This window comes from Microcaecilia unicolor, chromosome 2 (assembly GCF_901765095.1).
Source record: "Microcaecilia unicolor chromosome 2, aMicUni1.1, whole genome shotgun sequence".
Taxonomy (NCBI): domain Eukaryota; kingdom Metazoa; phylum Chordata; class Amphibia; order Gymnophiona; family Siphonopidae; genus Microcaecilia; species Microcaecilia unicolor.
The window spans coordinates 208,089,232-208,102,623 of NC_044032.1; the positions used below are offsets into that span (position 1 = coordinate 208,089,232).

A 13,392-nucleotide genomic window follows, 5' to 3' on the forward strand; every position below is an offset into this window, starting at 1 on the left:
TCGTACTACAGCTTGCTTCGGGGCTTTGACATGACGTGCCCCGCCTCCTCTGACCAAACTTCCTGCTTCCACGAGGGCTGGACACATCATAAGGAAGACTGGTCAGAGGAGGCGGGGCACGTCATGCCGAAGCTCCGAAGCAAGCTGTAGTACGATGTTGGCGTGCCGCTACCGGCAGCGATGGGCGATCTAAATCAAATTAGAGGGACTACAGGGAGGGAGGGAGGGAGAAGGATAGATGCTGCATCGGGGGGTGGGGGGATGAGAGAGACGCTTGGGGCTTGCGGCTGGGGAGGCTTATCCTCCCCAAGCCTCTTATACCGGGCGCCTATGCTAATAGATAAAACTAGTTCAGATGTTAGAAAAAATGGTACTTAGCTTTTAATACCAAAGACTCAAATTTTTTCAATGGCTCCTTTGTTATTTTATTCAGACCGTGTCCGTCGGCAGCCTGAACGGAGTAATTCTAGACTGGAGGTTCTGATGCAGCAGTGACCACGGTCTGAATAAAATAACAAAGGAGCCATTGAAAAGATTTGAGTCTTTGGCATTAAAAGCTAAGTATCGTTTTTTCTAACATCGGAACTAGTTTTATCTACTAGCGATGTTACAAATTTTTCTGATTTTTTTGAATTAAACAGTTCCAGGAGGTTTTTTCCTATGATGAAGAAGCCCTAGCTCTTCTATTTGTTAAGAAGGTGCTTCTTGAGGTTTTTCCTCCTGTTACACAGAATAATTGGCTTACTTTATTAAAGTGTCCTAGCTTTCATGTTTATTGGATTCACATTTTTGATATTACACATCATATAAACAACCTCCATCCAGCAGCCTTTCTGTCATACACAAGCCCCCTGCTTCTGACTATTCCACCAATCCTAGCCCCCTCCTACTTTGACAAGGCCCATAGTAGGAGGAGAAAGCACTAGCACCTTCACCTATATGCCCCTCCTCTGCAGCACAGTCTTGACTGCCATTTTTGAATCGCAGACTGCATAATGCTACCAGATGAGTTGAAGCTTTATGTAGGTCCTGGGTTTTGAAATACCCAGCAGTCACCCTATGATCACTACAGGAGAAAGTATTAAGGTGAAGGGAGGAATGAGTTCCAAATGCACTGCTAGATATGTCAGCTCCTCTCTCTACCTCCCCCCCCCCCCCAAACTGACTTGGGTCACCACTGATTCAGTTCAGCATCTGAGGCTCACCCTTTGACTCAGTTTTTTACCGCATTATCACCATTTGCTTCCACACATTTTACCCGTCAACAGCCTTTTTAAAGACTTTGGTTTATTTCCGCCTTGCATCTCACACTGGAATCCCAACTGTTTAAAGACTCCTGAGGCAGGCATTGTTTGCCGAAACACTGTGCCGTGTCGAGTTCTACTTTATTACCAATAAAGCACTTTTCCCTTCACCTCATCTCCTTGGTTTTATGGAAGAGTCGTGTTGATCACACTACTTTTTTATGGTGTTGCTCCTTCCATAGCAGATCCTGTTCCACCTTGCTGGTGTATCCCTGTTCGGGCCACAGGCTCCCATGATAATTCTGGAGTAATAGCCAAACATGTTGGCCCTTTCTATGGCTGTGAAATCATGCAATAAGAAGGAGCCCTGTTTGTTATCTAGTAGTGTGCATGTCAGGCCTGTTCCATCTCCCCAGGAACTCTCAGCATCCGTTAATACTACCAGTCACAACTTGAGCATGGAAGAATACCACACTAACCATTGGCCAGACATACTATTCACTGGTAATATATTGTAAAGGTAATTTTTTTTCATTGTTACAATAAGTAAATACATTTTAGATGTGTTTGCTTAAATTTTATTGCCTTCTAAGAAGGGTTGATCTGGCCATCATCTGTTCATCTATGTGTATAGATTTGTTTGTCCATATATAAGCAAGCTATGGGATCCATGCAGGTGCCAGATGAACAGCATGGTGGTGAGAAAGTTGGGCCTTCTCACCAAAGAAGAGCATAGTAGAGCCAAGGCCAAGATGAATACAAGGACTAGGGGACATGCAATGAAGTTTCTAAGTGGTATGTTATAAAAATCAAACAAAATAAAACATGGAAAAGAAAATAAGATGATACCTTTTTTATTGGACATAATACATTTCTTGATTAGCTTTCAAAGGTTGCCCTTCTTCGTCAGATCGGAAATAAGCCAATGTGGTAGATGACAGTATATATAAGTGAAACATCCAAGCATTTCATTGACAGTCTAACAGGGTGGGGCTGGGTAGGAGATATGCATGGGAACATCAAATACTCATCAAAAGGAGATTCCTGAAAATCAATAGTATTTTTGGAAAGAGTAAACAAGTGATTCACATCTACCTGTTCTACTCCATTCAGGATTTTATAGACCTCTACCATTCCATTCATAATAATTCCTAATGTTCTATTTGATTTCTTGGCCACCACTGCACACTGAGCAGAGAATTTCAATGTTTCATTAATGATGACACCTGGATGCTTTTCCTGGTAGTGACTTAATGTGGAGCCCTGCATCGTGTAGCAATAGTTGGGTTGCTCTTCTCTACATGCAAGATTTTGCAGTTTCTCACATAAAATTTCATCTGCCGTTTGGATGATCAGTCTCACAGTCTCTTAAGGTCTTTTGCAATTTTTGAGTAGTAGCCTAATGGTTAGTGCCATGGCCTGAGAACCAGGGGAACCAGGTTTGATTCCCACTGCAGCTCCTTGTGACTCTGGGCAACTCAGTTAACCCTCCATACCTCCAGGTTCAAAATGAGTACCTGAATATAATATATAAACTGCTTTGATTGTAACCATAGAAAGCAGGTAAATCATTCCCCATCTACTTTCCATTTCCTTTGTGATTTAACAACTTTGATGTATTAGGAAGTGGCAAGTTACCATTTTATTTCAAGAATCATCAACAGTAGTGATGTACACTCATTAACATGCATTTGGTTAGTTAAGATACCATTTTTTGGCCATGTGATTTAATTTATGTGGGCCGATCATCGCGCCCGATAAAACAGAGATTGTCTGAACACAAATCACACATTCATACGTCTACAATATCAGCTTCGCTGGTGCAACACTGGATAGAAAAAGCTCATGAGATAGATTTAAAATGGAGAATTATTGATGTGGTTGAGGTTGGACAGGAAGGCGAGGGTGGTGATACTGCTAAGATTCTTAATTTCAAGGAACAGCGCTGGATATTTAATTTAGATACTGTAGCCCCTCATGGACTTAACAACCAATTGGAATGGAGCTCGCTACTCTGACATAGGCAAGAGAAGAGATTAGATAGGTTGAAATAGATGAGTTTGTGATGGGAGGGAATTGAGGGCAGTACTGTTTAAAGTGCAGGAACGCTGATGCCATCTTAAGAGTAAAAATTTCATGATGACGTGCTTAAGAGTGAGTAACTTTTTATAGATTACTGTGACCTATATAGCCTCCGCCTTTTAAATTTTTTACTGCATGCAAAATCAATTAGGTTCATTTATCTAAGAATTAACACATATGCAATCAATCGCTACATAATTAAAAGAGTTCTAGGGCTTGTTAGCAATTATTATTAATGTGAATGTGTGAAACAAACCACAATAATTCATAAAAATTGGGGACCAACCAGAAGATTTTCTTGCCTGTGCAGATCTCTGATTGTTTGAATTTATTATTATCCGATTGAAAGTTTAGGGGGTTTTCTACTTAGGCGCACTGGTATTTTTAGCGCATACTAAAAATGGGCGCATGCTAAACGCAAAAGATGCCCATAAGAATACATTGGTATCTCTAGCTTTTAGCATGTGCTAAAAACGCCAGCGTACCTAATTAAAAGACCCCCTTAATCTCCAGGATTCTCTCTGGGTGAGGATATCCTGTAACATTCTGCTAAGATAGGGTTAGTGCTCTAGTTATTTCATTTCTGCATATATGTTTTGATTAAGTTGGTTAGGGGAAGAGATAAATTATGGAGTATGCAGATTTATGGAGATTATGGTTTACTAGCCGTTGAGCCCGTAAAAACGGGCTAGTAAAGGAAGGAAGGGGGGGTCTGAAAGGCCCCCCCCCGGAGTCGCCGCTGCCACCCCCCCCCCCCCCCGGAGACCCCTCCGCCACCCCTCCACCCGGGCCGGGTACCTGGCTTCACTATTCAAACCGCCAGAACGCAGTACACAGCTCATCTGAGCTGCCGTCAGCCTTCCTTCTTCTCTGTGTGTGTTCCGCCCTCTTGTGACGTAACGTCGGCGAGGGCGGGACACAGGCAGGTAAGGAAGGCCAACGGCAGCTCAGATGAGCTGTGTGCTGCGTTCCGGTGGTTTGAATAGTGAAGCCAGGTACCCGGGCCGGATGGAGGGTGGGTGGCGGCGGCGACTCCGAGTGGGTGGGGTGAGGCAGTGGCGACGGCGGTTCCCTCACTCGCAGGTGCGCAGGTTCCCTCTCTGTCACGCTCCCGTCATCACGTATTGATGCGGGGGGCGGGACAGAGAGGGTCTCTACTGCACATTTGCGAGTGAGTACGCCTCTTGCCATTTATATGTTTGATATGCATTTGTGTAAACTATAGTTCTGGACCACACTCTGCCGAAGATATACAGAGTGTTTTGTTTTGGATTCTTTTTTAGCTTTCAGTGCTTTGTATTGATTATTAAGGGATATAAGAGTTACAAAACACTTTTGTAGGGTGTGGGAGAGTGACATTTGACGTTTTCCAGCTCACCAAAATGCTAGTAATTTTTAAATTATAGGTAGTTTGGGTCAATTTTTCTTTGCAGGACAGGGGTACAATCAACTGTTTCCGGCTCTGTTCTGCTCACATTGCTTCTTAGTTTACCTTTCTTTTTCTTGTTTCTTGTTTTGTCATTCTTCTCTCCTCCTGGAAACTGATTTACTTCCTCTGAAAATTGGAGCACTTCTTTTCTGCATGTTTTCCCTTGAGATGAACTCTCGGAGGAACTGGGGGAGATTAGAAAGGTCGATCATTGCAGCATGGTGAAAGAAGGGAAAGGAGAGTTGTTTTGAAACATTGGCGTTGTCGTTTCCTGGAATGTGGGATTCTGTAGGATGCGGATGAATGATGCAGAAGGTTAAAAATGATCATGACCATCAATGAGCTTCGTTGCCATTATTGATGTTTATCTGGTACTGGAGGCTGTAGGGCTGACTGCAGTTTCAAAGGCATTTGTTTTTATCTTTACAAAGCTTGACAGAAGGCCAGCATGCATGTGTCGCCTTCTGACTTTACCCAGGGGACCCATATGGAATAATTTCTACTGCCAAATGTTAACAGCTTGGTTCATTTAGATTCGCCTTCTGGCTTTATTCCAAGAAAAGCTCTGGTGATACATATTAACCTGCAGGTGAATAAATAAGAAGAGATAGCTGTAGGGAGAAAACTCTAAGCTAGGAGAAAATGGGAAACATTATGGATTTCAGATGTTGGAGAAAAATAAAGCTTAACAAACTGGCGTATTTATCTTTCTGTATCCTGTAAAGATCCTAAGATTGAGAATTATATTATTTAAAGAGAGGTAATCACAAAGCGATTTTGAATTAACTTCCTTATTCATGGAGAATTGAAACTGGTTTCAAACCCGTAGTGAATGGCAGAATGTGCTGTTTTCAAGCCATGTAGAAACCACTTATATGAGTATGGCAGCTGGCATACGGTTTCTTTTTATGTTTCATTATATTGCAGTGGTGAAATGCAGTACAATACTTATATGTTTTCTTGAAATAAACCATTTTACTTTACCTTTGTTTCCCTACCTGCTGCAGTGCTGCAGACTCTACTGTATTTGATAACCAGTTTTGCCCTCTCCTTGCCACTGAAAAGGTTTCTGTGTTCCTCTCCTTTCTAAATCTTGATATAGGTTTTCCTCCCATCATCTCCACTTGGAGGCTGTTCTGTACATTCACATTCTTTCCATAAAGAAGGACTGCCCTGAGTTCTAGAACTGCCTTTCCCATAAACATTGCTTCCTTTTTTGTACATTATTTTCACCTTTACAGGATTTAGCTTTTCAAAGATAAAACGTGACTGGGCTTTCACATAGTAACATAGTAAATGATGGCAGATAAAGACCTGTACAGTCCATCCAGTCTGCCCAAGAAGATAAGCTCATGTGATACTTTATATGTATACCCGAGTTTAATTTGTCCTTGCCTTTCTCAGGGCACAGACCGTAGAAGTCTGCCCAGCACTGTTCTTGTACTAAGTTCTGAAGCTAACATCGAAGCCCCTTAAAATTTACACTCAAGCCCATCCCTATCTATTCAGTCATGATCAGGGCACAGACCGTAGAAGTGTGCCCAGCTCCCGTTTTGTTTCCCAATTACTGGCATCACCACCCAATCTCCACTAAGATTCCACGGAACCATGCCTTCTAATCAGGATTCCTTTGTGTTTATCCCACGCATGTTTGAATTCCATTACTGTTTTCATCTCCACCACCTCCCACAGGAGGGCATTCCATACATATCCACCACCCTCTCCGTGAAAAAATACTTCCTGACATTAGTCCTGAGTCTGCCCACCTTCAACCTCAATTCATGTCCTCTAGTTCTACCACCTTCCTGTCCCAGAAAAAGGTTCATTTTCAGATTAATACCTTTCAAATATTTGAACGTCTGTATCATGCCACCCCTGTTTCTCCTTTCTTCCAAGATATACATGTTCAGGTCAGCAAGTCTCTCCTCGTATGGTTTGCAACACAAATCCCATACCATTTTTGTAGCTTTTCTTCAACCAAGCACCTTTTTGGCACTCCTTTCTGATTTGAATTATAGTTTGATTTAAAAATCTATATGCCAAAGAATGAATTGAACAAAGTGAGCTATAATTACAAGCACAATAGATATATAGCACAGTGTCATATATGCCATATCCTTCCCCCTTCCATGTCCCTTTTGCTGTTACGCTCTACATCATATAAGAACTAATTTTATAGAATAGTACCTGTGTTACATGCTTAACTGCAAATTAGGGCCAATTATTACCAATTAACTCCAATAATTGCTGATTTCTGCTTGTTTGAATTCACACCTAGTAATATTTTATAACCTGTGCTTGCCCAATTTTGTGTGCTAAACGTGAAAATGGGCTTGTAAGATTATAGAATGAGGGGGATTTATGTATGAAGAACAAGGAAGGATCCCCTACGGAGAAAAGTACAGTCCAATGAAGCAGAGAAGGGACGTAGGTCAACCACTCCAGAGGTAAGTAGCCTTTATTGCCAAAAAAAAAAAAAAACCCAAGTAGGATGGACTCAGCATGGTCTGTAGTACTGTCTCAAAATCTTTCTACAGAAAGGATATAATACAAAAACAACTGCAACAGTTAATCCTTATTATTACTACAGATACTTAGACTCCTGAAGCAGGCATCTACTGTCAAGACATGGGACCATGTAGAATCCATCCTACATGTTTTTTGGCAATAAAGACCCATTTACCTACCTCTGGAGTCCCACTTGTTTTTGGTTGACCCATGTCCCTTCCCTACTTTCATCTGCACTGCATCCAAACCATAAGGGGGCATGTCCGGGCATTTTGAAGGTGGAATTAGATTGAGCTTAGAATGTGCCTAACACTTGGATGTTTTACAGCCATAATGGAACAAAATCAAAACATCTAGGACGAAAACTTCAATGTTTTGGTGTAGACCTGTTTTTCTAATAAGACACAAAAAGGTGCCCTAAATGACCAGATGGCCACTGAATGGATTCAGGAGTGACTCCCCCCCTTACCCCCCCCCCTGTGATCATTGACCCCCCTCCCATTCCCCCCAAAATGTGAATAAAAATAGTACTCACCAGCCTCTATGACTACCTCAGATATTATAGTCAGGTCTATTAGAGCAGCATGTAGGTCCCCGGAGTAGTGTAGAGGTGGGTGCAGTAGGTGGACCCAGGCCTGTACATCCCCTTAACTGTTAAGGGTGTTACTGTTGTGGTGGAAAGTGTGAGCCTTCCAAAACTCACATAAACCCACTGTGCCCACATAGAGGTGACCCCTTCATCCATAAGGGCTATTGTAGTTGTGTACAGTTGGGGGTAGTGGGTTTTAGGTGGGTTTTGGAGAGCTCAGCAGACAAGATAAGGGAGCAGCAGTGAGATGCGTACTTGGGAGCATTTATATGGCATCCACAGAAGTGCCCCCTAGGGGGCCCCATTGCTCTCCTGGGATGTCTGAGGGACCAGTCAGCTAAAAATGCTGCCCCTCCTACATCCCAATGACTTGATTTTCTACGCTTTTCACTTGTACATTTTTTTTCTGAAAATGACCTGAAAAGATAAACACACAGAGCACAAAACCTTGTTGCAAACAGTATTTTCTTTAAAAAAAAAAAAAAGACCTTTTGCTTTTTCGAAGATGGTTACATTTGCTATTTGGATTTGGGACGTTTAACGCAAAACGTCCAAAGTTCAACTTACATGTCATATCGAAAATGCTTCTCCACAACAGTCCACAACAGGTAGAGGCTCAAGAGAAATAATATAAGATACAAATTACCACTTTTATGTAAACAGACATATAAATGTTCTAAGCAGAGAGGCATTAGCTTCCACAGCCAGTATCATGAGAAGTGGAGACACCTTCATGAGCAACAAGAAAATCTAGCTGTTGCTTAGGTTAAAAAAACATATAATTGACCTCCATAACCAGACCTGCCAAATCTCCCGCATTCAGCGGGAGACTCCCGCTTTGGCGGGTCAATTCCCGCACTCCCGCCAAAGCGGGAAAGTCTCCAGCTGAAACACGCAGCGCTAGTTCCCTCTTCCATTTCTGGCCACTGCTGCTTCTCCTGTTGAGCATCAGCAGCTGCTACAAAAAAAAAAGGGCTAACAAAAAAAATGTTAAAAAGCAAGCGCAGCACTGCAGGCAGCCTTCAGGCATTGGCTGTCGTCTCTGCAGCTGCTCCTCTCCTCTCCTCTCATGTCACTGCCCCTGGAGCAGGAAGTTGAGATCGACTTCCTGCTATGCTGTGCTCCTCCAGGGACGGAGAGAGGAGCGGCTGCAGAGTTGATAGCCAATGCCTGAAGGCTGCCTGCGGTGCTGCGCTTGCTTTAAAAAAGGTTTTTTGTTTGTTAGCTCTTTTTTTTTGTCACTGCCGCTGCTGCTCAACAAGAGAAGCAGCAGTGGCCAGGAAACAAAGATCGGGTGGAAGGAGGAGCGGGAGGCAGGAGGTAAAATAGAGAGAATGGGGAGAGAAGGAGGGGAGATGGAGAAGGGCTGGAGAAAGAGAGAAGCTGCTGGTGATAAGGATGGGGAGAAAGGGGGGGATCCTGGCAGAGATCAGGAAGAGGGAAGACGCTGGAAGGAAGGGTAGGGAGAGAAACAGAAGAGACATTGAAGGATGGGGAGAAAGAGGGGGAAAATGATGAATTTAAAAGGGCAGAGAGAGAGAGAGACACTGGATGGAAAGAAGGCGATAGAGAGAAAGAGAGAGAGAGAGAGAGAGACACTGGATGGAGGGATCGGGAGAGGGGTAGATGGATGGAAAGATAGGGAGAGAAAGAGGGAAAACAGATGGAAGGATGGGGAGAGAAAGATGCTGGATGGAAGGATAGGGAGAGAAAGAGAAAGAGAAAGAGGGGAGATGGATGAAAAAATTCAGAGAGAATGGGAAGAGACTGGAAGGATGTGGAGAGAGAAGGGACACTGAACAGAAAAGGGTAGACAGATAGACACTGGATAGAAGGAGGGAGTAGAGAGACATTAGATGGAAGGATCAGGAGAGAGGGTAGATGGGTGGAAGGATGGGGAGAGAAAGAGGGAAGACGTTGGATGGAAGGGTAAGGATAAAGAGGAGACGCTGGATGGAAGGATGCAGAAAGAAAGAGGAGAGACACTGGAAGGATGGGGAGAGAAAGAGGAGAGCTGCTTGATGGAAAAGGGGAGTAGTGAAAGACTGGAGAATAAGAGGAAGGAGCACGGGGAGAACAAGGGTAAGGAAAAGATGAAAAGCCATAGGTAGATGAAGTAAAAAGAAGGAAATTAAAGAATGGATAGTAAGAATGAATTAAATCTGGACAGAGAAGAGAGGCAGAAAAATATTGAAGAAAACAAAGAAAAAGGAGAGAAAATGACAAATGGCCAGGAAACCCTGGCAAAAGAGTTAAGTGAAGACGAAGGAAAGCAGAATCAAGAGACTGGGAGCAACACAATTAGAAAAAGTAAATGGCCATACAACAAAGGTAAAGAAAATAATTTTATTTTTAATTTATGATAAAGTAACATGGTAGCTCTGTTAATAAAGTTTAATAAATGCAAATAAAACACAAAATAGAAAATAAGGTGATACCTTCACTTATTTTAAAACATTTCTGATTAGCTTTCAGAGACCAATACTTCCTTCCTCAGGTCAGGAGAAGATACAATAACAGCATTATACTGATCTGAGGCAGGAGGTTTTGGCCTCTGAAAGCTAATTGAAAAGGGTATTAGGCTATTAAATAAAATATTTTCTGAAATGGCCGGGGGGTTGAGGTGTGCCAGGGGGCAGAGCCATGTAGAGTGGGTGGAGCCAATGCAAAGTAGGGCGGGGCTATGGGTGTGTACCAAAACCTCCCTATCAAAAATTGGGACCCCTTGGCAGCTCTGCCATAATGAATACAATAAATAACAGGGAATTTGAAAATATAAGATGCCCCAAGCGCCAAAGTGTTTTTGGTTACTTGAGATAAATCAGGAAATAAATGTACAGGAGAACCTAGAAACTGCTTTTGAAAATGTCTAAAGAACAATCTCAAAACCTTTTCTGGCTCTAGAGCAAAAGTTACCAACATGGTGGTTCTAGTACTTATTATTTCCAAGGAGCTTTCTACAAACACTGTCACATCTGGATCTCCCATACCCATGTCCTGAGGTCACCGGGATGGAACTTCCAGCTCTAGATCCAATAGATAGGTACTGTGCTCTTATGGTAGGAGATATGTTCTCACTAGAAAATTGCAAAACGTCTCAGAAATATTTTTTAACCATTTCTACAGGAGGTATCAATGGAGATCTAGGAAAGTTAATAAATCTCAAATTATTCCACTGTGACTGACTTTCCAGATGCTCAATTTTTTCACAGCAATACCTTTCTCTCTCTCTCTTTCATTTGCTGCAGCTAATTTCATTCTATTAATATTTCCAATTTGGAACTACATTTTTACAAGTTGCTCTTTCTGTTTAGAGAGCTCCTCATCTTGGATATCAACCTTTGCCTTAATCTGGCCAGAATTTTCAAAAAGCACCTGAACATTCTGTTGAAGAGATGCATCCAAATCTTTTATAGCTTCCCAAGACATCAACATCAACTTTGACAGGATTCTGACGTTTTCCAAACAGGTTATCTAATTGCAGAGGCTCAACGCTCTCTGCTTTAGCTGCAGCAGCTGTGGACAAAGGGGTTTCACCTTGTAGCACTTCCCTTCTCTCCAGGGAAGTCAGAGCTAAATGACACACCAACCCAAGGACTGCCAACATCGGTGCTGTGCTCCCAGGTCTTGGAAGAGCCTTCCTTTCTTCCGAGCTGAGAGAAGCCCGTTCAGAACTGAGGTCCCCTGAGACAGATGGGGGATCCCCCATAGTGGAAACTGCAGCCTTCAGAAGGGGAATACCAACTGCATGAAGTGTCATCTGAACTAGCTTCAGGGCAGCTCCACCAACCTGCAGGTAAGGCTGGACAATGGCCTTCCTCTTCTCCCCCATTGCTGAAAGCACTCGGGGAGTCAGAACGCTGAGTTTCAGAGAGCACCTCAGCTGCGTCCTCATACCACCTCCACTTAGGATGTCCACAGTAGCTTATTCATGTAGAATTTAAACAAACTTTCATATGGAGGTGAATATGCAAAAAAGTCAACTATTGCAGATGTCACTTTTGCAAAGTTACTTTTTACATGCATAAGTACTAGCAGGACACCTAAGCGTTATTCAGAAAGGGCACATGTACGTGGCACAGCATAGAACACAAGGGGGTGTACATCTGGGTAGTGCATGGGTGAGCAATGGGCAGGGCTCTCATTCACATAACATATAGAATACAGTAAGTTATGCACATCCTTTCCGCATCATTTACGCCATCTCTATGGCTGATGGAAATGTGGGCACGTAAATGTAAGGCATGCCAGATACCAGTATATAATGGAATCTGGGTTCCCAGAGGCTGTTATAGAATAGGATCTTGCCCCACTTCCTAGGGGCACCTACATAAACACACTTGGTAATAGAATTGCCCCTTTACCCCCGGATTCTATATATGGCGCCTAGATTCCGTGCGGAGATGTGCACATAACTTAGTTGGCATAACAAGGTGATCAACGTTTTTAACAGCACTAAACAAGCAATAATGAGCATTAATTGGCAATTATCACAGTTTATGCACGGAAATCACTAAGCGTATTCTATGAAGAACTGCACCTAAATTACGAAGTGTGCAGTTCCAAATCAACACACGTAGCTTAAAAGGGGTGTGTTTATGAGCATTTTGTGGGTGTTCCAAAATTTCCACACGTAATTACAGAATACAGGTCAGTGCACCTAAATCTATGCACAGGGATTTATGCCGGGTTTTTCTTGGCGTAGATTTAGGCACAACGGTATCGACTAAAAGTATTCCATACACCGCGCCTAAATCTTATAGAATACACTTAATTCCGCATAGATTTTTTAGGCACTATATGGCCCTTAGCACCTGCATTTTTCAAATCTGAAATGGAAACAACATGGCTGAAACCTGACTGCAATGTATGGTGCCTGAAATTGTCCACATGCATTACAAACAATGGGGCTCCTGGTGCGGTGATGCCAACAAAGCCTATTCACTTTGAATATCCCCATCGGAATCACTACCCAGGAACCACTAGCGTGGCTTGATAAGAGGCCCAGTGTGAACTGTTCAAAATTCTCCCAGTAATATTTGCTTGCATTTAGAGCACATGTTCATTTTTATTTTAATTTCTTGTGCATTGTCTCTGCAAGTATATGGCAAAAGATCAATCACAAGTACTTTACAACAGTTTAATGAAATGACCTTTCCTTCTAGTGCTCTGAAAAGTAGAGACAAGGTCAAACTATTTTGCTTAGCATAAAGTGTAATAACAGGGAAGCTTGATTTATCTGCCACTTAACAGAAAACTAATTTCTTTCTGCCATCAAAGTGTCTCAGCTCCTCCCCTACTGGTTCCCAGTGCCTCTTGCCAATGTGAAATCCTTGTAGCTTTCAAACAGATGAAAAACAAACATTCAGATTTAACTGATAAATCTTGAAAACTGAGAGAGAAAATCTTGGTTGGATGTTTGGAATGTAAGGTCTTGACTTACTGAAGTAAGAAGAGGTCTGATTTTATATATCCATTACTTAGGGGCCCTTTTACTAAGCCGCGTAGATGTCTACACGTGCGGAACGCGCCCCAAATTG

At 42.6% G+C, this 13,392-nt stretch overlaps 1 protein-coding gene across 1 annotated transcript in view; it reads left to right on the forward strand.

Moving 5' to 3' along the window:
* NTRK2 (neurotrophic receptor tyrosine kinase 2) overlaps positions 1 to 13,392 on the forward strand; it is a 498,274-nt gene that overhangs the window by 102,599 nt on the left and 382,283 nt on the right. The window lies entirely within an intron of this gene.